This window comes from Cryptomeria japonica, chromosome 6, assembly GCF_030272615.1.
Source record: "Cryptomeria japonica chromosome 6, Sugi_1.0, whole genome shotgun sequence".
Classification (NCBI taxonomy): domain Eukaryota; kingdom Viridiplantae; phylum Streptophyta; class Pinopsida; order Cupressales; family Cupressaceae; genus Cryptomeria; species Cryptomeria japonica.
In genome coordinates, this window is record NC_081410.1 from 302,559,674 (window position 1) to 302,586,092 (window position 26,419).

The window sequence follows — 26,419 nt, forward strand, 5'->3', positions numbered from 1 at the left end:
ATGAATTGTATTTTTTTACCTCTGATGAAGAAACAGGTGCAAGAGTTGTGATAGGTGTGGTGGATGATGTACCCAAATTCGCTACATCTTGAAATGCTTCATGTTTGCATTAGTTTAATTTGAACTATAATTAAAAATATATTTACACTTGGAAATTTAAATTATTTAATAAATAAAACATTATAAATTCAAATCAACATACCTAACTAGAAAAGACCTACTACATTAGGTCATCTATGAGGGCCGCGTCATTTGGTCCACCAACCTCACAACTAGCCCCACGACATGTGCACTGATGGTAGATTGAACCATCTGCACATGAAATTTCATCTACCCTATAGCATACTTCATAGAAATTGATGCACTTGTGACTACTTGATATGTTATAGATAGGTGGTATAGCTGCAACACCAGCATATGTTGTTGCACCATCATGGGTTCTTGCACTATTATCTGGTCCAAGAGGATGTGACAACTATGTCCCATGCTACATAATAGTATCGATCAGTGAGGTAGCTTCCTGAAGAGTCTCCATCTCCATAGACTCCTTCAAGGCTACAGGGACCATCATGTGCACCTAGAGTTTCAAAGCATGTGGAATGTAATTCAGAGAATTCTATATGCATTGAGCCCCTGGTCTATCTTGGGCAGAGCCTCCACCTCTACCCTAGAACTCCCTCATATCAAAATAATTAGGGATCTCATTTAGGATGAACTCACAGTATAGTTTCCTCAAAAAAATAGAAAGACACCTCAAAGTTATTTCAAGGAGGTTGGTCAAAGACCATCCACCACCTATCCCAAAATTGTATTTTCATGGCATTGTGATTACACCAATGTGTAGGAAACCTCTTTGAATCAAGAGGTAGGGTCTCCTAGGTTTGACGATTGGTGAAAAGAGAACATATTTATGCTTCACTTATCTCTGTATTTCTTACAACATCATATGAGAGACCTTGTGCATAAAAGTTGTGACATTACTTTCTATATGAATCTCATTTAGTGACTTGTTTTGAAAATTAATCGACAATATCCACCATTGTTTCTAGGGCTTGGGCAAGGTCTGAATGGTGTTAGTGTTCTAATATTTTCAATCTAGCCACTAGGTTGGAAATGGTTATCCTATTTTGTGTTAGACGACCTAGTAAATCCTCATGTGTGGTTTGGGAAGGGGTTAGCGAAGGATTAAGAGGATTACTGGGCATATTTTGTTAATGGGGAATGTTTTCTTAAGGGGGGTTGTTTCACTAAGAATTTGATATCAAATTTGGAAGAATTGATTATGTGTTGCATTGATGTCAACACTAGTTGTTTTGTTGTCTAGCGGCTTTTGGTAGAGTGGTTGGTCTTTGATGTTGATCTGGAGATTTGTCTCAGGTTTGGTCCAATTGTTGGAATTGGTTTGGACTGGTTATTCATGTGTTCCTGGTGTGTATCACATTTATTTGGTTCGGGAATTGATGATCAGGATGCTATCATTTGTTCTAGTAAGCCTTTTTGGTTACCGGTAAGGGTTTTACCGGCAATGCTTTGATGAAGATATTTTGATGAATTCGATAAGTGGTGTTGGTGCGGCTTCTAGAAGGTTATTAGGATGTTGATGGTTATCATGTTTATGTTCCAGTTGTTTGTGGTGTTTCATTTGGCTTATGGCGACCTATTTTGGATCCGGTGTTATTTTGCTATGTTATGGACTGGTTTATGTAACATGTTGGTTGATGCTCCTGATGCATCACCGGTTGGATTTATTGTTTGGTTTATGTTGTTTCAGTCTTAGGCCGACTTGGTTTATCATTGGTTTGCGGGATTATGTAATGGATTTATTGTATTATCATTTAGCTAGCTGACCTAATTGTTTAGGTCCCAGATTGGTATAAATATTATGTAAGATCTCTTTGTAGATCATGGGATTAAGGTTATGGGATTATTAGTGTGCGAATAAAGTTGTAATCATATGCAGAGGTTTTGGTCAATCATAGGTGATTGAATTGGGTTTGTCTAAGAGGTTTTAAGACCTTTGGTATTGAGCTTAATTGGAACTGTACTCGGGCATAGGAGATGTTATTCTTTTAGTTCACTCATCTTTCTGGATTGTAGTCTAGATTTCTTTTGTAGTCACTGAGGCTCCTTTTGTGATGAGCAGTGCACTCTAGGTTGTAGGCCTTTTTACATGTGCAAGCCCCTCTTATTGTAATCACATACTTACTTCATAAGTATTATCTAACTATGGGTAGGCTTCCCATCATGGTTTTTCCCTTTACTGGGTTTTCCATGTACAAATCCTGGTGTTATGTGTTATGGATGGTTGGTAATTGTTCTATGATTTATGTTTGTGCTTAATTTTTATATCTGCTATTCTAGTATTTGGTTTATGCATTCTGGTAAAAGGTTTTGTGTGCTTAAAGTTTTATAATCTATTAACAACTAATTCACCCGCCCCCCTCTCAGTTGTCCACCGATTATCTCCTAACAATTTTTATCAAAGTCCGGTCCTCTCTGCAGAAGCTTAACCGCTTGACGAAGATCTTATGGAAACTAATAGTTAATCTACAATTGTTTTCTGAAGAGACACGCCTAATCTTGATTCAACAAATTACAGAGTATGGAAGATTCAGATGGAGACTCATTTGAGATGTATTGGGAAAGACATTTGGGAGATCACTGAGAAAGGCTATACTGCTTATAATCCGGCATCTGGCAATCCTCCTCCGACAGACTTGGATAAGAACATTGAAAATGATTGTAGAGCTAGAGAAGCCCTCTTGAGTGCACTTTCTGATCAGCAAATAATGGGATTAACCGACCAATCATCTGTAAAGGCTATATGGGATAAGTTGGAGACTTTGAATGAAGGGTATCTTCTTCGGTATGTTCCGACTTGTGAAATTGGTTTGGATTGGTTATTCATGTGTTCTTGATGCACATCACATTCAGTTGGTTTGAGATTTGATTATCTAAAAGCTATCATTTGTTCTAGTAAGCCTTTTTGTTACCGGTAAGGGTTTTACCGGCAGAGCTTTGTTGAAGATCTTTTGGTGAATTCGATAAGTGGTGTTGGTATGACTTCTAGAAGGTTATCAAGATGTTGATGGTTATCTTGTTCATGTTCCAGTTGATTAGTGGTGTTCCAGTTAGCACCAAACCTATTTTATTATATCTTATTCTGCTAGGTTATGGACCATTTTATGTAACGTGTTGGTTGATTCTCCCGATGCGTTACCGGTTGGATTTATTGATTGGTTTATGTTGTTTCGGTTTTAGGCCAACTTGGTTTATCATTAGTTTGTAGGATTATGTAATGGATTTATTTTATTATCTTTTAGGTGGTCGACCTAATTGTTTAGGTCCCGAGTTGGTATAAATATGATGTAAGATCTCTTTGTAGATCATGGGATTAAGGTTATGAGATTATCTATGTGCGAATAAGGTTGTAATCATATGCAAAAGTTTTGGTTGATCATAGGTGATCGAATTAGGTTTGTGTAAGAGGTTTAAGACCTCTGGTATTGAGCTTAATCGAAATTGTACTCAGGCATAGGATATGTTATTCTTGCAGTTCATTCATCTTTCCAGATTGTATTCTAGATTTCTTTTGTAGTCAGTGAGGCTCCTTTGGTGATGAGCAGTGCGCTCTAGGTTGTTGGCCTTCCTGCATGTGTAGGCCCCTCTTATTGTAATTACATACTTACTGCAAAAGTATTATCTGACTGTGGGTAGGCTTTCCGCCGTGGTTTTTCCCTTAAATAGGTTTTCCATGTATAAATCTTGGTGTTATGTGTTATGGATGGTTGGCAATTGTTCTGTGATTTAAGTTTGTGCTTAATTGTTATATTTGCTATTCCGGTATTTGGTTTATGCATTTTGGTAAAAGGTTTTTTGTGCTTAGAGTTTTATAATTTGTTGACAATTGATTCACCCCCCTCTCAGTTTTCCACCGGTTATGCTAACAATTGGTATTAGAGCTTGGTCCTCTATGCAGAAGCTTAATCGCTTGAGGAAGATCCTATGGCAACTAATAGTTCATCTGCAGTTGTTTTCTAGAGAGGCGCCTGATCTTGATTCAACAAATTAAAGATTATGGAAGATTCAGATGGAGACTCATTTGAGATGTGTTGGGAAAGAGGTTTGGGAGATCACTGAGAAAGGCTATACTCCTTATAATCTAGCACCTGGCAATCCTCCTCTGACAGACTTGGATAAGAACATTGAAAATGACTGTAGAGCTAGAGAAGCCCTCTTGAGTGCACTTTTTGATCAGCAAATAATGGGATTAACTGACAAATCATCTGCAAAGGCTATATGGGATAAGTTGGAGACTCTGAATGAAGGTAACCCTATTGTTAAAATTGCTAAACTTGATGATTACTAGGTGAGGTATGAGAACCTAAAGATGAAAGAAGATGAAAGTGTTGGTGCCAAAAAATGGGTTTACACTAACTTAAAGGTAGTGACCAAGTTATTTTCTCCTAATAATATCTATGGAAAGCCACTTCCAACTGTTTAATATTCTTCAAACTTGGACCAACAATGACAAGGATGCTAGATACTTCTACGCTTTAGGCTCTGCAAACCGAGGGAGGGTGATCCCCATACTTATTTGTGATTTTACGCCACACTCACAAATCATGCATGAAATAAAGTAGATAATCTCATTTAAGGACTCAATAATAAGGGAGAATGCTCAGGAATAGTCCTTAAATGACTCGATCTATCATATGATATATTGTAAGGCAATATTATCTCTGGTTTTATGTTGTTAGATAAATTTTGTCAAAAGTATAATTTAATATAGTATGAATTCATGTATCCAATGGATTAAGGCACTGATCATAGTTAAGTGAATGCCTAGGTATTTATTTACTATTCTAAATCACCACTGGTTTGCTATAACTTGTTGAATATCCATTGGGTATGTGAATTCATACTATATTAGACTGTACTTCTAACAGAATTTATTTAACTGCATAAAACCAGAGATAATATTGCCTTACAATATATCATATTTGTAATCCCCACCCAAAACTACTTATCAAAATCCCTATAAAGACCCCCATCACTCTGCAATTTCATTCAAGCATTTAATTGACCTATCAGACCAAAGCATGAACAAAAGGTTACATACACCATAATAGTGCAATGAATGATAAAATCCTTGATAATACGCATTCAAAACATGACAGGCAAAATACATTGGAGAGAAATGGGTTTGAATCATATATTTATTCATTAATTCTATTGTCCCTATAAGAATACAGTCCATACATAACTCCTTCAAGAACCTGCAAAAATCATAGACACAAGACTCTTTTCTATTTTTTGCTCTATAAAATGACCTCTTACAATCCTTTTGTTTCACTTAGACTTTAGTATTTGGAAATAGAAATTGGGAACACATAAGGGACCAAAATTCTGAATGCAGTCTCATAGCCCTGAATTCCCTTTTATAAAAAAAATAAGGGAGCAAACAAGCTTCAAGCCAGAGGAGACACCTGTCATCTAAGAATGAATATGCATAACTGCATTTTGTTATACAAAACAATCATCCTGAAACTTCCTTATACTGGATCAAAATTTTCAGCCGCCTTCTTCAAAACTCATGAGGAAAATTACCCCATCCTATCTTACAAGTTGCAAAATATCTGTCACTAGATAACAAAAATAGTTATGCAAATGGTTTATAGCTTTTTATTCATCATTTAAATGCATGCCACTCCACGCGCTATAGTCTTCATCGGATGGCCAATTGAAATTTATTACTTCATCTTCTTTTTCCCTATATGGAATATACTTAACGGCTACTTGGTTTGCCTCTCTTTCAAAAGTTTTGAAAAATAACCCTTTAGAAATTATCTTATGCATACTATCTTCTAGCATATCCATATTTAGCCCATCACAAATCATTTCTACCTGGGTGTTGATGACTCTCTTTGCCTCTTCCTTCCAAGACTGCAAAGGCTTAACTACCCCTTCTCTATCTTCAATATTAGGCAAAAGGCACCCTTTGCTTGGGACTCACAAAATCATGTAATTCTTTAGGAATCCTTGGTGGGTTCACTATCAACCTTTGTCTTAACCTAGAGGCAAAATTGCTATCAAATTTTATATAGCTAGCCTCTCATCTATCCCATGACATGTTTGTGCTCCAGAGCTGTATTGGAATCTCCTAATTATCTATTGTCCTTCTGAGGTTCATGGTACCCTCAAAATAATCTGCATTCCTTGAAAGGAACATATGCATGAGTAAAGAATACCAGGAGAATTTAACCCCAGCAACTTGATTCTTAATGTCTAATAATCCCTCATGAATCTTTTCCTCAAGATAAGAGGCAAAGTAAAAAACTACTATAAAATTCAGGTGATGTATCTGCATAGCCATGTACATGAAATCAGGCGGCATTACTGTAATGGGACTAAAACCCAATACTTAGCATAAAGATAAGAAAGTAGCTTGGAAATAGGGAGTAAAAGCACCAATTGGGAATGACTCTTCTGAACTAGGACCGATATGGTATGTTGTACTTCCTGCTCTGGCTAAGTGCATTGGAAGGAAATTCTTTCTAATGAATTCCTTCATTTTGTAATATTCTTCCTTTTGTTCATTTAAATCTACTGGTACCAAGCTAGGGGATGGCTCGTATAAGTCAAAAATATCTTGAAACTCCTCCCTTCTAATGGTTAACAGAATCTCCCCACCATTTCCTCTAATAACCCTTGAAACTGGGTCATACCTGTCTACAACAGCCTTAAGCAAATCAACATCCATAAAAACACTTGGTACTACCAACTTGCCCAAGTCATACTACCAAGGACTAGATAATGGGGAATTTAATTCCCTTTGTCCATACCATAATTTAAAAATCTCTAACCTAGTTGACGGTATATTAGCATCCACCAAACAGAATGCTTTCTCAATTAACCCTTCCCCTAGGGTTTTTCCATCCACAAACCTCTGCCCCTGTTGCTTATCATTTGTAGATGGCTTTAATTGGTCCAAGAAATCATCATAAAGATTTTTTTTCATGTAATCGACCTCCCCTGAATGCTTCTGTGAGGGAGGCATTTTCTACAACTATGGCTTTCTACTATATCTCCCAGTCTAGGACTTATCACAAGATTTTTTCTAAATTTCCAGATTAATTCAACATATTTCACTACTTTCTGTCTAATGTCTTAACCCTAGAACAAATCAAATTTTCTTTTTGCAATCTTTCACAATTTTTAATATCAATTTATTTTAAGAGCAATATGGAGAGCTTAGATAAACTTACTGCTTTTAATTTTCTCTAGAAATGACAATTATGTGTTGCAGAGGGTCGCTTCAGTCTTCTTAAGAAGCAAAAAATTATTCAGAATTGCTATGAAATATTTTGTGAATGAAAAACCTTTGAAAGTTTTTTCATTATAGTCCGAGAAAGGATGCAAATGTCTCATCCGCCATTAATATTCGTGCAAGCGAAAGAACAACTCCTAGCTTTGTAATTAAGAAGTTTGAAAACTAGTCATCCATCATCCTCCTAATTGGCCAATCCAACGGTCATCTCCTTGTTTACTCATCACTTGTTCTTTCATCTATATCAATGGCCCCACAAACTCGTGACACATCAGCAACACCTCCTCTTTCTGTCAAAATATGTCAATGGCCCCATTGTAAGTCTTTCTGGCAAATTTGAGACATGTGGCATCATCCTGTGATGTCATGGTCCATACCACCTTGCAACTTCCATTGCGAGAATACGAGGGCTCTCTAATCTGTTCAATCTTTACCGCCTAGCATACCTCTCGTTGACTCATTCAGGACTTAAAAGCCAAGCACCTTTTACCTCGGGATAAAACATCCTCGTTCATTTTGAGCACATGCAAATTGATGGGACTGTTAGTAGACCGACCTTTACCGCATGTGAACCGGTATTACAAAGCTTTTGACGGGTTATGCTACTAACCCTGTCGGTTTTCGATGATAACACGCAACACAATCTCACGATGTCACGGTCATTAAAATCCTCACATCTCTAACTGTGGGTAAGCGCTATCCGTTGGATCTATCCTTTCTTTAACGGATGGTCAGGGTATTAAGTACTTGTCAAACTTAGGAAAATATAAGTGCAGGCATAAATATTTAGAAAAGGACCGGTAATAGGGAATTTCATGTGGATGACTTAGGAATAGCGTATTTCACGAACCGGTCAATCACCACTTAATACTTAGAAAATGAAAATGGCCCCACAGACGAAAATAGAACCCTCAGCCTTAAGTGAGAAAAAGGTAACAGCAGAATATAATAGGGACCAAAAAATCGCTTTCAAACCACTTTTTAACCATAAAAGACACAACCCTTATAGCCCTAAACCCTGATATCTTGACCAAGGGAAAAATAAAACGAGGATGACCAAGATTTGCAAAACATAATTTTAGGTCCTATCAGTGGCTCTAGTTGGGGATGTTCATTTCATAGGAATGAAACGAGAAGCCAAAATATTTGGGTGAAGCAAACCAATTATAGAGCAAACCAAAAAGAAATTACCTCGATAGGGTAACTTCAACTAAAAGGAAACTAAACTAATATATACAAAATCTAACTAATGCTCATGGAAAATAACTACTTTCAAGAAAAGTAGAGCTTCAAGAACTGTCCATGAACAGGAAATTCAATAGTATCACCATGTATATTCTGGAGAATATAAGAATCTTCTCCCCATTTTCTTTGAATCAGATATGGGCCCAGCCAAATGGCATCAAACTTTCCATACTTTCCTTTATCTTCTATTCTGGCATTCCACATCAGAACCAAATTATTAACCTAAAAAATCCTTGCAGTTGTTCTTTTATCATATAGTTTTTTAACTTGCATCTATAACTTTGTATTTCTTGTACTTGCTTCTCTTCTAGCTTCATCTAATTCCATTAGAGTCTCGATTCTCAATTGCATATCATCATCTATATCATTGTTATAAGTTTGGACAAATTAATACTTCTCCATCAAATTATTTTGGGGTAACCTTGCTCGTAGACCATATACCAGATCAAAAGGTGCACATCCAATTGCCTTCTTGATTGTTACACTATCTGCCCAAATAGCTAATCTCAGCTTTGAATCCCAAGCCTTCTAATTCTTTTGTAGGATCTATTTAATAATTTTCATCAAACTTTTGTTACTGGATTCAACTTGCCCATTTCCTTGTGGGTAGTAAGGTGGTGAATAAGAAATATGGATACCACATTTATTGCAAAAGTTTTCATATTCTTCTCATCTGAAACTCATTGCATTATCAGAGACTATCCACTCTGGACATCCAAATCTAGTTAATATATTGTCTGTAAGGAAATTAATTACCAACTTACTTGTTGCTTTTTTAGTGGGTATAGCTTCAACCCACTTAGTGAAATAATGGCCACTAAAATCCAAGAATGGCCACTACTTGATTTGCATGCTATTTCTCCAATGAAATCTATACCCCATTGCTGAAATGGAGCTTGCACATTTACAGGCCTTAATGGCAAATTTCTTGAAAATTTTAATTTTCCTGAAAATCTCTGGCATGGGTCACATTTCTTGATGAGTTGATGTGCATCTTTGAAAATTGTCGGCCACCAGAAACCAACTCTCAATACTTTGTGTGCAGTTGTTTTAGCCATATAATGCCCTCCACAAACTCCACTATGTAATTTAGACAACAACTTCTGAGCTTGGTCATGATCCCCACATTTCAACATGACACCATCATTGTTCCTCCACCAAAGCTTCCCATTTACAATGGCATATGTAATAGCATGTAGTTTTAATGTCCTTTTTTTGTTGTCAATCATATCTTCGGGACATTTCATCTTCTGCAAATAATATATGATATCATCATACCATTTGCAACCATCCATATCACAGTTACAAGGCTTGTGCTCTTCTTCCACAATATTTATTTGATTTGCATCCAAATTACTCAAGGCCATTAACTTTGCCAATCCCAATCCTCTCACTAATTTAGTGATTTGAATATCAATATTGAATTCCTGGATCCTGTTTATCCATCGGCATCTTCTTCCTGACACTTCCTGTTGTATGAAAATGTCTTTAATTGCAGCACTAGGCACATATGCAACCATTGTTGCTCCCATCAGGTAACTCCTAAAAGTTTTAATAGCCTTCACTAGTGCATAAGCTTGCATTTTAGTTAAATCATACTTTAATTATGCGGCTTGCAAATATTTACTAAAAAATGTTATAGGTTGTTTGAAACCCTCTGAATTCTTTTGCAATAATACAGCAGCAACAATATGAAAAGATGCAAATGAAAATATCTACATAGGTTTGCCATAATCAGGTGTTTTAAGAACAAGTGCATTTTTAAAATCCTGTTTAATCTCTTGGAATGCCTTGACTGACTCCTCATTCCATTCTATTTTTGCACCTTTCTTTAACATTTTGGATATAGGTCTACTAATTTCAGCAAAGTTAGTGACAAACCTGCTTAAAAAATTTATCTACCCAAAGAAAGATTGAATACCTTTCACTGTTCTAGGATGAGGGACTTTATATATTGCTATTACCCTCTCTGGATCAATTCTCACACAATCTTTTGAAACAATGTGACCCAGCAATTTACCTTCAGTTACCCCAAAAGCACATTTTTTGGGGTTTAAGGATATCCCATATTCAACAGTTCTGTTAAATATTTTTTCAAGGTGACCACAATGATCACTTTCCTTTTTGGAATAAGCTATTAAATCATCCTGATATACTACTAAGAATACATTTATAATATCAAAAAATGCAACATCCATGGCTCTTTGAAATGTTGCTCCTGCATTTGTTAAATTAAAAGGCATTCTTATATAAACATAGGTTCCCCAAGGTGTAGTAAATGTTGTTTTGTATTGTTCTAACTCTCTAACCATCACTTGGTTATAACCTGAAACTCCATCCATCATGGATAAAAGCTCACAACCTATTACCCTTTGTAACATTACTTCCATATTTGGCAATGAATAATTGTCTTTTAATGAAGATATATTCAGATTTCTAAAATCAACACATAATCTGATATCTCCAATCTTTTTTCTAACAAGCACCAAATTAGACACCCATGATGAATGTCTGATAGGTCTTATAATCCCAGTGTCTCTTAGTTTGACTAGTTCCTCTTGCATTTTAGGTGCTAATGTTGGATTAATAGACCTTTGTTTTTTCGTAAAAGGCTTGGCACTCTCTTTCAAAGGAATCTCATGCTGAAATAGATCTTCCTTGTAAGCCTTCAAATCATCATACGACAAAGAAAAAACATGCTTGTATTTTCTCAATTAATCAATTAACATTTTTCAAACCCTAGGTGACATTTTCTTTCCAACATATACCTTCCTTGGGGCTTCTTCCGCCCAAAGGTTAATTTCTTCTAAATCTTCAGGGTGTGGGGCAGTAGTAGCAACCTTAGCTTTACCTTGACTATCAAACACCCTCTCTAAAACCACCAAACCTTGGGGAATTTTATTTGTCTTTAATTGAATCACTTCCTTCCCAAATATTGTTTCTTTATCATCCTTTGTTTGCATAAAAGCACTGAAATCAATCTCCTAATTGTCTTATTCATCTACACAATGTAGAAATCTTAAAATATCATCATTATCATTAAAAACCTACGAGCTTTCAATGTTATTGTTGGCAATTGACACTCATTGGATTCATTTTGTTGCCATTGATGGCAACAAGATATGATGGAAGTCATAAACCGGCACTAGGAAGCATATACCGGCAGATACCGGCTTTGATCATTCAGGGCTACACCAGCACTGGCACCGGCATCAATACTTCTTTGGTAGCCGACATCAAGGAGGATTTACTTAAATAATTTTGTAATTATTATTATCAAGGCCGACATTTGTATATGTATTGTAAGTAAACATAAGGCATATCATTTGTAATAGGTATATAGGTCAGTCTGCTAGGTTATTTTTATAATGAAGTAAGATATATAAAAAATGTGTGGATATAGGAGAATATAGTAGAAGTATATGATGCAAAATATATGTATGGAGATCATTTTGTATGCGGGTAGTATATCATGAAATGATCTATAGATAGCTTGGAAAGCATTCCCGGAGGAGAAGAGATACCGGTAGCAATTCAGAGTTTATGAACCGGTACAGAGGAAAACCAAAAAAACTCTATTTGGCATAGCAGATGCATCTTGAGTTCATTTTCAATAATTTACTCTGGCAGAAAGCTTGTAGTCAGTGAGGCTCTTTAGTGATGAGCAGTATGCTCTAGGCAGTGTGTCTTTCTGCAAGTGTAGGCCCCTATTATATGTAATATCTTTTCATATGGCTAGTGAACTAATATTGTGGGTCACGAATCCCACCGTGGTTTTTCCTCATTGAGGTTTTTCACGTATAAATTTTGTGTGTTATGGTGTTCATTTATGTGGATGGTTTATTTACTTCTTGTTATATGTTTATTTGTTTACCGGTATATATATACATGGTCTAGAAAGTTAAAAACTATTCATTCTCTTAGAACACTGATTCACTCCCCCCCCCCCCCTCTTAGTGTTCTTGAATCCCAACAATTGGTATCAGAGCCTGGTACCTTGGAAGAAGTTTAATAGCTTGAGGAAGATCCTAAAATGGGAATCTTTGAACATGGCTATGGAGAAGCAACTTGAGATGGCTCTTGAGGATTATGATGTTGAAAGGATGAAGAACTTGAAATTGCAAGAAGAATTGAAATCTGCAAATGAATTCATTTTTATCCTACAAGAAAGGTTATCATCTTCTCAAGCCAAGAGAAAAGAACTTTTGCAACAACCAGATGATGAGGAGAAAAATGCTCTTAAGGAACAATGTCAGAAACTAAGTCAAGCAAACATGCTCATGAAGAATGAAATGTAAGATCTGACTATGAGGTTATCAAAAGATATTGAGGATAGAAAGAAGAAGGAAGATAATCTTGTTATATCTCTGAAGAACAAATTTGATGAATGTGGTAGATTGACTCATGAGAATAATTTGTTGAAAACTAATTTGGCACACTCCTGGAACAATGAACAAGAACTTAAAAGACAAGTGACCACTCTGAGAGATGATCTGACTACTGCAAGTGAGTATAAAGAAAAGTTTAGGATCAGTGTTGCACAATTGGATGACTTATTGAAAAGACAAAGAAAGATTGATTATTTTAGAGGACTTGGATTTGTACAAGGTGAAAGCTTCGGTACTGCAAATGAAGATCAGACAACCGGTATGCAGAACTCATCAGAACAGAGGAAACCGGTAAGGCAATCTAATGCTTATAAATTCAATGGTAGATGTTTTGTTTGCAATAAATTTGGGCATATGGATAAACAATGTAGAAATAAGGCAAATCAAAACTACAATTATGTTCCCGGTCAATGCACAAATTGCAAGAAATATGGTCATAGATCAGAAGATTGCAGAATGAATGTTAAATGTCATGCATGTGGAAAGTTTGGACATTTTGCTAATCATTGTAAGTCAAGAAATGATACCAAATATGTCAAAGAAATTCAAAAGAACAATGTTATATGTTATGCATGCAACAAAATAGGTCATATTGCTAAGTATTGCAAAAGCAAGACTCAACCGGTTAATAATGAGAAAGGAAAGAAGAAGGTAGATGAAATACAACAAGATCACACCAAGAAATGGGTTAGAAAATATGAAGAATCAAGTGGAGATGGATTTATACCGGTAGAACAGAGTATTCCTCCACCAGCAAGAAATTCCACCAGTAACTGAGGCATAAGCCTTAGGGGTTGGCAAAGTCATTGCTAAATTTTGCATATTACCCCAGAAGAGATCTAAGGAGATCTGGAAAGAGATCTGGAGAATTGTGTTCATCATCGATAAAGGTTCACCTTGCACATAACTATGAAACTGGCATCCGTAGGGTTGTTGGTGAAGAATTTATTATAAAAATTTAGGGTTTTATTAGCTGATAAAAGAGGGTAAGTGTATTCATTTTCACTCACCAAGCATTTAAACATTCAAATCAAAGTAGAGGCGAGTCAAGAGCCAGCAAGATCATTGTGAAAATCTTTCGAGCAGTTATCAATCTTTCACCGGCATTTAGTTTCAGGTATTTTTCGACATGGCATCTGGATCTTCAGCTCCTACTTTTATTACAAATCCCACCATTGTCAAAATCAAGGATAGGTTAAGGCCAATCTTTAAGGAGGTTCCCGAAATTGCTAAAAAGGAAGACTCTGTCGGAGCATTTTCTAGGGTTCCTAATGGCGTAATGTATGTTGAAGATGTGAGGGCATACATTCACTGCACCCTTGAGGACTTGGGCACTAAAGACATCAAAAGCATGTGTCAATCCATGATAGTGGGAGACTCTGGAACCATCAAACCGAAATTCAAAGCAATTGAGGATCTAGGGTTAACCGGTATTTTGTACATACCAGAATTCAAAGATGAAGTGATCAGATACGTTCTAAGCAAGGTTCACAACGAATTTATTTGGCTAGATAGGCCTTCAATGATCATGAAGGAGGCAATTCAAGCTGTCACCGGCTTACCCAGGGTTGGACAAGAACCTGGCAAGAAAATTTCCAACACAGAGGTCAAAAAATCACCAGTGCTACACCTGATAGCAGATCAATAAGGATAAGCACAATCACTGACATGGATATAAAGTTTACAAGCATGATCATAGGTTACAAGGTAACTCAATCCAACTAATTGAATTTTGTTGCTAGTTCATGTTTTCATGATGCATATCAGATGCAGAGGAATAATGTGAAATATGATTTGTGTGAGTGGATGAGGAGTGAGTTGATGTTAAACCTTGGAAAGATCAAAGGAATCAAGAAAGGCGCCTTTAGATATGGAAACATGATTGTTTGTTTAATGCTTTACTTCCTAAATGAGCTACTCAGTATAGGGAAGAAGCATTGGGCTCATGACATACTGGTAGGTATGCAGGTCAAGGAAGCTATCACCGGTCTTGGTACCGGCAGAGATGAGAAAATTTGGGGGTATTTTAAGACTTTTCAAGAAAACATGAAGAAAAGGGAGAGAATTTCAAATAACATTATGGAGAAGTATTCCACTAATATCTATTTCATGGTAAAAATTGATGAAACTCTTATGGAAGCTCAGTTGAACCTAGGCAAATCTAGATTACTGAGCTTGGATATGAGGTTGATGATAGCATTTTTGAACTCTATGCAAAGATGTTGTTGGATGCACCATTAGATGATAAGACAGAACATTTTGGTACAGCAGGAGAGAAGGCTCTTGAAATAAAAACTAGTTTTAACAGGAAGAGAAGAGAGAAAAAATAGAAAAGATGTCTACATATGTACAAGATGTGCTTTATAAGATAGACACTCAACTGGGTTCCAAATCAAAACAGGCTGCTAAACCGGCAAAGGTTGGTATTGCAGAAATGAAGAAGCCACAAGTTCACATTTCCCCTATCAATTCTGACTTTGATCCTGAGGATAATGAACCTCTTGCTTTCAGAAGGGTACAAAGGAAGAATGTAGTAAAACCACCGGTAGAGTAGAAGAAGGCAGATCCTAGGAGGAGACTTGTTAGAAAGGCAACTAAGCCTACTGCACCTCCACCACCGACAAGGAAGCCTATGTAGAAGAGGAAACCAGTCACACCAAAAACCAAAAGCAAAAAGCAGAAGGGTGATGATACTGGAACCGGTAAGACCACAATGACCTGTGTTGAGCTTATTGATGAAATTACAAAAGATGGAATATTGAAAAATATATCTAAGTATTATGAATATTTAGAAGAGAATGAGCAAAGTGAATTAGAAGAGGCTATTTTGTTGTATATAGACATTTATAAGAAAGCCTTAATTGAAATTTTAATGAGGAGATACCTTTATCCTTGTATAATAAACTTGAGGCTAGGAGACTTGACACTGTCAAGAGAGATAGGGAGATCAAATAAGTTGCACTTTTGGAATTGTGTGGTACTGTAAATAATGAGGAAATGAAAAGATGTATAGACACTACAAATAGGACAATCTTCAGTACTAAATCCCAAGATATAAGCCTTATGATGGGAAGAGTAAATGAGGTGGTAAATGAGACAAGTAAGGGATGGACCAAATTCTTTCAGAAAAAACCCAGACTTTCTCACATCTCAAGAAGAATTTGCAAGGGAAACATCTTCCACCATTTCTGACAAATCAAAAGGGAACAGTATTTTGGGCAGTTCAACTCCATTTTTGACACAATCGACAGTAATGATAGATACTCAAACACAACTAGCAATTAAGGAGAGTGTACAGTCTATACTGGCACAGACCATTTTTTAGCAAGGCAATGTACAAGACACATGAAATTCTATGGATAATACTCCATCGGAAGTAACTGACACTCCACCAAGTGGCAAAGCCACCGGTGCAATAGAGGTTGAGATGGACAAGGTAAAAGACACTGAATCCATACCGACAGGTAAAACTGATTCCCTGACAAAGGTTTTGGCAATTGACACTTCTCAGGTTGAGAAGAAATCAGTCTCTGAGTTGAGTGCAATAGAATTAATGATGATGGCTACTCAAAAATTACTGAAGGTATTGTAGATAAAGGATTAATTGATCAATCGGTCTTTGTATTGCACAGATTATTACCTGACTGACAGATTGAAGATGGAACAAGCCCTTCCGGTAAGCTCAAGACTCTAACAAAGCACATATCCAACAATTTTCAATCTCTAAGGCAGATAGCAGACCGACGGGCTTTGGACAATTTCACAGCAACAAAAAGAATAGCTTTTGATCAACTTATAGAAACAAGGAAGAAGAAAATTGAGGACAAACTTATCCCTATTGAGGTTTGTTTAAAACAATGTACAAATATCTATAGAGTGTGTTGTAAAATAGAAATTCTTATAGCTAATGTAGATAGCAGATTGAAGGAGTTATATGATAAGATGGCTATATTGCTAATTCTTTTGATGGATTGACTACACTAACCACATCTATTGATGGACAAATTTTGTCCTTGGAGAACCATTTTTTTTCTTTTGAGAAGGAGAGAGATAAAATCATGAGAAGAGTAAGAAATATAAGAGGATTGGTAAGTCCTAGACTAGATTCATTGGGTGTTCACAAGAAAGAGTGTATGGATATGATAGCTAAACCCACACCGATAGATATCCAAGAGAAAGAAACACTTGCCCACTTACTAAGTGGACTTGCATCTATTTCTGATACTTTCAAATCCTGCTGGGATACATATCTTCAGTTATTGCAAAAGGCATACCCAAAAATCCTGAAGATGACTAAGCTCCTGTGAAACTAACAATATTATTTTATTCTTTCAATCCTTTCACTGGTCTTTGGCATTAATATCAAAGGGGAAGTATGTTCATATGTGAAAAATATCAGGAAAACTCATTTCAGATGAAGTGTATATCTCAGGGGGAGCATATTGGCAGGGAATCCATTTTTCACATGAGTGTTGCCATCAATGCCAAAGGGGGAGATTGTTGGCAATTGACACTCGTTGGATTGATTTTGTTGTCATTGATGGGAACAAGATATGATGGAAGTCATAAACCGACACTAGGAGGCATATACTGGCAAATACCGACTTTGAGTATTTAGGGCTACATCGGCACCAACATCAATACTTCTTTGGAAGCCGACATCAAGGAGGATTTACTTAAATCATTTTGTAATTATTATTGTCAAGGCCGACATTTTTGTATATGTATTGTAAGTCGACATAAGGTATATCATTTGTAATAGGTATATAGGTCAGTCTGTTAGGTTATTTTTGTAATGAAGTAAGATATATAAAAATGTGTGGATATAGGAGAATATAGCAGAACTGTACGATGCAAAATATATGTATGGAGATCATTTTGTATGCGGGTAGTATATCAAGAAATGATCTATAGATAGCTTGGAAATAATTGCTGGAGGAGAAGAGATACCGGTAGCATTTCAGAGTTTATGAACTGGTACAAAGTAGAACCAAACCAGAACTCTATTTGGCATAGCAGATGCATTCTTGAGTTCATTTTTAGTAATTTACTTTGGCAGAAAGCTTGTAGTCAATGAGGCTCTTTAGTGATGAGTAGTAAGCTCTAGGTAGTGTGCCTTCCTGCAAGTGCAAGCCCCTATTATATGTAATATCTTTTCATATGGCCAGTGAACTGATATTGTGGGTCACAAATCCCACCATGGTTTTTCCTCATTGAGGTTTTCCATGTATAAATTTTGTGTTATGGTGTTCATTTATGTGGATGGTTTATTTTCTTCTTGTTATATGTTTATTTGTTTACTAATATATATATGCATGGTCTAGAAACTTAAAAACTGTTCATTCCAGCAGAACACTGATTCACACCCCCCCCCCTCTCAGTGTTCTTGAATCCCAATAGTTATCAAGGACTGAAGGCCTTGTCTGAATCTCAATCCTTTAAATTCCTAAAAAAGTGATGTCCTCTGGGCTTAAAGCTATATTTTCTAGGAGATCAGCCATTATGTTATGACTTCTCTCTTTCCATTCAATACCAAATGCATCAAAGTTCTCAATTTGGTCCCATAGAACATTCCTATGATGTTTCAACCTTTTGTTTTTTTATGCATATTTAGATCTGATTTGGGATATGACTAACTCAGAGTCTCCAACCACCTTAAGATTCTTTATCCTATGTTTTTTAGATAATTTCATACCAAGCAACAATGCTTCATATTTTGCTACATTGTTTGTACATGGAAAGGACAAGGTAAAAGAAAACATAAAAGTGTCTCCTCGAGGTGATATGAACAACACACCTACTCCTGAGCCCTCCTTGGAACTATCTCCATCAAAATACATGGTCCATAAATCGTCATGTTCTGATGACTTCTCTACTTCTTCATCCAATAGTGCAGGTTGTTCTCTTTTCTACAATGGAGAATCTTCAATCCTGAATGCATTTATCTTTGTATCTACAAAATGGGTCAAATTCTCATCAGATTGTACTGTATGTACCATCATATATGGTACCCTGGGCTCTCTTTTGACCTTTACATTTTTACCATCAATGTAAAAAGTGTAATACCCTAAAAATGGTCATCTTAACCATGGGTCCCTAATCTCGACAACATCACCAAGGTCCTAACCAAAAGGCAATTAAATCAATCTTGAGCACATAATGAATTCTTAAATTATCAAATATCACATGGCAAAATCAATTACCCAATATTAATTAAATATTTATTTAATTAATTGAATCGTTCCAAGAATATTCATTTTGATCAATTATCCTATTTTAATTTATTAAATATCTTTGCATATTTAATTAATTAATAAATTTGCCATTCAATCATGCAAAAAAGAATTAATTTACTACAAAAAGAAGAATTTATTACAAAACAAAGAGTTGAATTGAAAATTTAAAAAAATAATTGAATTGAGAGAGAAATCAAACTTGAGATATTATTTCTTTTTCTAAATTGAGAACTTGAAATCAGAAAAGCAATTAATTGAATTATTAATTATTCTCTTAAATTGGAACTCAAAGCTTTTCAGAAAAAGAAGTTCAGTTGCATTAAAAAGATCTTTTTCTTGAATAAAACAAAGAATTATCTATTTTTATCACAAATGCATGGAATTAATTTAATATTATTTTCCAATGCAACTTGGACTTCTAATTTGAATGCATTTCAATTAAACTATAATTGGAATCTATCTCAAGGTTAACTCAGCCTGATTTCTCAATTATTTCAATTAATTCTAAATTGAGCTTTTTCATCATCTCTCTTGCAATTCTCTGTAAATTCAGTCTTTAGCTCTCATTCCAATTTACCCCAGAGATTTTTGAGAATAGGTCATTATTATATTGATTTTGCTCTGGAGTCATTGAAGATTATATTGCTTTTTTAGATTATTTGCATCCATTTTCCATCCATTATTGCTTGGATCCATTGTTGCTTGATTTGATTTTTGCTTGAATTATTCACCCATCTTGCAGCCATATAGCTTAATATCATATAGATTAAATCCTTCATCTTGGTGTAGTCTAGTCACTGGTATTGCTTATAAAAAATCTGAGAGCAATCTTATACTCGCATCTTTTAGAAGGCAATGGGTCGCTTTACTATGGTTTATTTTACTTATTGATTATTGATTACTAACCATGCATATAATGACTTAATTGAAGTGTTGTGTATTGCAGATACAGCTCCTTATTCCACTTTTTACACACACATTTCTGGCACCCACCGTGGGGCTAATAACTCTATAGCCTTTAGGGTCGGTGAGAGGTGAATGACTTAAGTGGGAATGGCTAAACACCAAGTACTCCAACCCACTATAAAATAAACGTGATTTGATGAAAATCAAGTCAACAGCAGTGCTCGGGAATAGCTCTCCTCTGTACCTTCAGGTATATTAAACCTTGGTTTTCAAGGCTAGGAGACCTCTTAATTGAGTTTATACCTCGACGCGCCAAACGGACCCCTGACTAAATCCAATTAAAATTAGAAGCTACCTGGTTCACCTCCGAAAGGGAGATAATCTTTGTGCAAGAGAGATAGTAACTCTCCCAAGATACTTGTCATTTCATGCCCCCATTAGCGTTTGGAGTCGGATAATACGACGTTGAGAATCCATTGCGTGAGACTCAGCGGTTGTATTCTGATTAGCTATTAGGTGTGTACCTAAGTCTACAAGAAAAGGTTTTCTTGCCTCACCAAATTCCTTAGGGTTTGCATGCTGTGGTTGGAGTCACTATTACATACTACCTATTTTCTGTGTTTTCATCACTGAAACAAAAATTGAAATATCAAAAATTGGAGAAGACAAGAAACAACTCGGTGAATCAAAAACTTTGTCCGTGTTAGAAACTAGTCCATCCTAAGTCGAAACTCTATCCGTGTCAGAAACTAGTCCATCCTAAGTCGAAACTATGTCTGTGTCAGAAACTAGTCCATTCAAGTCAAAACTTTGTCCGTGTCAGAAACTAGTCCATCCTAAGTCGAAACTCTGTCTGTGTCAAAAACTAGTCTATCCTGCTCAAAAATCAGGCCATCTCAGAATTTGCCATACTCAGTTGTCATACTCAGCAGTCAGAAAACTCAGAATTTTTTTAGTCTCTGCCCTGTGAAAAGTCATACGAGTCTGCTAATTTATCGTGTTGTACCAGTCCTGTGTCATACAAGCCTACTGATTTGTCGTCCTATAGCAGATTCTCTGTCATACGAGTCTACATCATTTATCATCCTACACTGTATCCTGTCTCGTACGAGACAGAATTGACCTCGGTCTTTTGTCATCCTGCACATGCCCATTAGTCGTACGGTACAAGGTAGCACCTCGTACGAAACAAAAAAAAATTTGTCCTATAACTACTAAATTTTCATCCGGTTCAGAAAACCCAATCATACGAGTCTCTAGTTTTGTCAGATAGAACAGTCAAAATTGCCAAAAACACATTCTACAGCAAACATAATACTGGTTATCATTTTCCTAAGGATAAAACAGATCAAGATAGTGTACCTCTACCATTTTTTGTTGCACGATTTGGTCAATCACCCTTCAGCTAGTTCAAATCAAACTACCTATCAAACTCAAGTCACTTAGATAACATCTTACATATGATATATCGTTCCTGAATCAGACTGAATCTTAGTTACTATTTTAGAATCAACCCAGGTAAACATCTTATACAAGATAGATCTTTCCTGAAACCAAACTAAATCTCAGTTGTTTCTCTCAAACAATACTTTAACTGAACAAACTAGCACTAAAATTGATCTTGACCTCTGCATCAAAAACAAACTTTGGATCACACTAATCCGTAAATATGCCTAGACAAACCAGGAGTTCCAGTAAGAAAGAAGCCAAACGCAAGGAACCAGTCTTCACATACCAGCATAATCCATTTTATTAGGAAGACCCACTCACTGACATACCTTCCTCATCAGGAGTACCGATTTTTGAGGAACCTCGACCTCCTCCTATATATGAGACGATATATGACAGCAAAAATGAGGACAAAACTAATGTTCACGGAAGTGATGATTCCTCCTCCAGTGACGATGATCAAGACGCTGAACTTTTCGAAAAAGAAATTCTTGACTTGCAAAAGGACAAAGACTTTAGAAAAGTGATGAATGTTATCCTAGCTAGAGAGAAGGAAGACTATATCTTAGAATTAGCAAGGCAAGGTGCCAAACTTCCTATTGGATATGATATTCAAACACTTGTCACCAAAAAGGAAGATTCACCTATCCTCGCAGTACACAAACAACTACTAGCCTTGAAAACTGAGATCACGGAATTGAAGAATAAGGATAAATCCTCGAAGCAATATTCCCTGGAGACAATATTCCCATTTCCATTTGACAAGAATCTATACATGCCACCATTTCCTTCACGAATTGAAATCCCAAAATTCAACAAATATGACGGTATCTCAGATCCCCAAGATCATGTCAAAGAGTTTTGTGCTGCCTATATGGAATTCATGCACGATCACACCTATCTCATGCATCTTTTCCCAAGGAGTCTAAGAGGACAAGCCATGGAATGGTTCTCAAGTCTACCTCAAGGAATAAAATCATTTGAAGAACTAGTCCAATTATTCTTGCAACAATACTCATACAACATTCGACATCTTGTGACTATGATCGATCTTTGCAATACTAAACAGAAGACGGGAGAACCTTTTCTCACTTTCCTCCAGCATTGGAGAAGGATGTTCTCTAGGTATCCACGACCTATCCCAGACTTTGAGAAAATGGTTATATTTGTCAATAACTTGGTCCCAGAACTGAAATATAGTATACAAATGCAAGTACACCCATCATTTAACAAGATGGTAGACAATACCATTCGAATGGAGGATGTGCTCATCAAAAAAGGGGATATTTCACCTTGGAAGGAAACACAACCAGGATCTAGCTCTAAAGAGAAGAACAAGTATTCAAAAATTGGCAAGGACAACAAGAAGAATGTTGTTAATGATGGAGTAGTAGATACTATTAAAACCACCTCACAGCCCACAATATTCAACTTGGCTAGTGGTACACAAGCACTCAAAGCTGCTGAAACTGCAGCAGAGAATACTCCTAAGAAAAAAGAATGGTTCAAAGAGAAACCTTGGCTTTCTAAACCTAAGTGTGATTTCACTCCTCTCAAAGAATCATATGAATCCGTTGTTGAGACTCTATTCGCAAACAACCTGCTAACGCTACCAGATAACTCTAGGCCATACGATCCAAAAGTCAAACCAAGATGGTGGAGAGAAACTGAATACTGTGATTTTCATCGGAATAAGGGTCATAACATAAACAATTGCATGAAACTAAAACATGAGATTCAAGATCTCATAGACGCTGGTAAAATCATTATCGGAAATCACCCGACCAACACTGATCACAAAGCATTCAAAGATCCTTTACCTGTCTACAAACAAGGTGATTCATCAAAGACCAAAGGAGGTGCTAAAGTCAACTATACTTATACTGGCAATGACAACGTTATTAACATGCTTGAACCTTCACACTCAGAATATTGCAATGTGATTATAGTTCATGATAAACCAAATGAATCACGATATGCAAGAGCTCTAAGCCAATCTCAAAAGAAAGTCACTCTCCAAGGGGCTAGTTCTTCCACTCCGGCTCAAGAAACATCAAACCCAACAGCCTTACCAAATAAACAAAAGAAATCGACCTTGGACAAATTTAAAAGGTTAACTTCATCATCATCCTCTGGATACAGCGTAGTTGAACAGTTAAAAAGGACAAATGCTCAAATTTCAATTTTTGAATTGCTACAACTCTCATCTGCTCACAAGGAAATCCTAGACAAAGCATTGCTCACTACCAACATTCCAAAAGATTTAGACATTGATCGGTTTCAGTCTATGGTGGGTCATCTAACTTCACCTCACTATTTGACCTTCTCTGAAGAAGATGGCAATTCATTAAATCATCCACATAACTAGCCATTGCATATTGAGGCCATGATCCACAAACATAGAGTCAAACGTGTTTTGATAGATGGAGGCATGGGGTTGAATATCTGTACTTACCATTTGCTTACACAACTAGGATTCTCTGAAAATGTCATTGATCCAGGCAAGAAAATAACAATTAAAGCCTATGATGAGGAAGAAAGGACCTCCAAAGGTCTGGTATCATTACCAATCAGAGTGGGACCGATAGAGAGAGAAGTCCTTTTCCAGGTTCTTGATATTCCTTTTCCATACAATATTTTACTGGGCAAGCCGTGGATTCATGAAATGAAGGCAGTACCGTCAACATATCATCAATGCTTAAAGTTTCCTTATAACGGAATTGAAGTCAGTATTCCTACTGATACAAATGTCATCTGTAATGCATTGACAAAAGGTGCAGATACTTTTGTACCTCATAATAGGGCAGCCTCTCCAAATGAAGATCCAGAAACATTGATGAAAGACTTAGAAAAGAAATTGAAGATTGCAGATACCGTCATGGATGGTTACAAGATAGAACCGATACTATCATTAGTTTCTCTCCCTCCATCGCCAAAACAGTTGGGCAAGCCATCAGAGGCTATGAGAACACAAACTTCAGCTCTGAATACCATATATGATGGTCTCTTTGTATAGTCTTCTACCTTCTTGGCCGATGAAATAGAAGAAGATGATGTGCTTAACTGGCTCTTTAAGGAGGTTAGTCAAAATGAGGAGGTACGACACTGTGAGATTTCCTCAAAACAATATGGTCCTGGCTATAAAATGATTCAACATATGGGATACTCAGGTACTGGTCCTCTAGGTAAACAAAAGGAAGGTATTACTTAACCAATTCAACTACAAACCAAATCCACAATCTGAAAAAGACATCAGACCAAAAACATGTTTCTAAGTCTAAGTGCTTGAAAAAGATATCGCCTTTAACATTACATGAAGCAGACACTAAACAAACAAAAGTAGAGTGTAGAGAAGAGAAAGAAGAATCAATAGTCAAGAAAGAAGAAATAGTCAGTGCTCAGGCTTCGATGGTATCAGCTATGATAATACAAGAAGTTGAGGTTACTGAGGATATAAGATATGAAGGGGTAAGAATCAGAGAATTGTTCGCACCATTAAAAGTTCCAGTCACATATACTGGTAGGCAACAAGTAGATGATTTAGAGACTGATTCAAACGAGTATGAATGGGGTCCTAACTACCTTTTAGACAAATCCACTACAGAAACTCCAGAAGAATCTAGTGGTGTCATATATGATACTCAAGAGTTGATGCGCATAAAACTAGAGAAGGAAATACAAGAAATTAGACAAAAGAGGCAAGCAAATTATGAACAAGGATTGAAAGAAGGAAGAATACCATAAAGCTTCTCATCTATGTGCCCGTATCCTAAAACAGAACAAATCAGCTATAGCACTACACAGGAAGAGTTGGGAGCTACACAACAAGAACCAGTTATCAGTCTAGAAGAAGTTGAATGGAGTAGACGACAACAAATTACAGAAACAATGAGATCATGTCAACAAGTGTGTCAGATCCAAATGACAAATGAATCATAGCATGAAGGAACTTGGAGCATTAAAGATGTTGGCATTGATACCATACATATGCTTACTAAATCACCTAAACGAGGCTTGGAAACCTTATCTGATGACTCTGATGACAGTCCTATTCATGATGATATCCACTCAGCCTCAAAATCAGAATTATTAGATACAAATAATGAAAAGTTGCCTACTAGTCTTATTGCTATTAAACCACGATATGACGTCCAGTCTAGCATAGTAAACGACGTTACAAGTATGCCTATTGGATTAGATCGATTAAATATTAACGTGAACTCTAATAATCACGATCTGACTTTTCCTAGTCTCAAGACACTTACGTAAGGTATACTTCTAGAACTCGACTTCTTGATCCGCAACTATGATGACAATATCATGAACGCTCTCGAACCTACCCGAAATTTGTCCTTAGTACATCCCGAATTGATTGACTGTACTTTACAGAACCAACCCATGAATATACCTACTTTTGCCAATGACTATACATTATCCTATTATCTCAATGCAGTCAAACCTATAGACTCTTCCACCAGTGAACAGAGTGAAAATATGACTAAAGCGGATATCAAGTATCTTAGTTGCAAAAATAGAAAAGGTAAAAATAAAAGATCTAAAGGCGAAAACCACATTGTGGCAGTGTCAGAATCTAAAAAAGAGAAAATAAAGGACGTACCTAAAGGTGAAAACCTCTTTGAGGCACCTAAAGGTGAGATGCTTGATATACTGCCAAGTCATTTTCAGGAAAGGTCCTCCATATTGATCGAGCCAACTCAACCAGTGAACATTGGGAGTCAAGAGACACCACATATCATTCATGTAGCTCAATCACTATCAGCAGAAGAATTGAAGGAACTCACTCAACTATTCTTAGAAAAGAAAATAAACTTTGCATGGACATACTCTGATATGCCAGGCTTGGA

General features: G+C 36.4%; 1 long non-coding RNA gene across 1 annotated transcript in view; it reads right to left on the minus strand.

Annotated features, from left to right (window-relative positions):
* Positions 1 to 26,419, minus strand: part of LOC131031499 (uncharacterized) — an 80,262-nt gene that overhangs the window by 1,309 nt on the left and 52,534 nt on the right. The window lies entirely within an intron of this gene.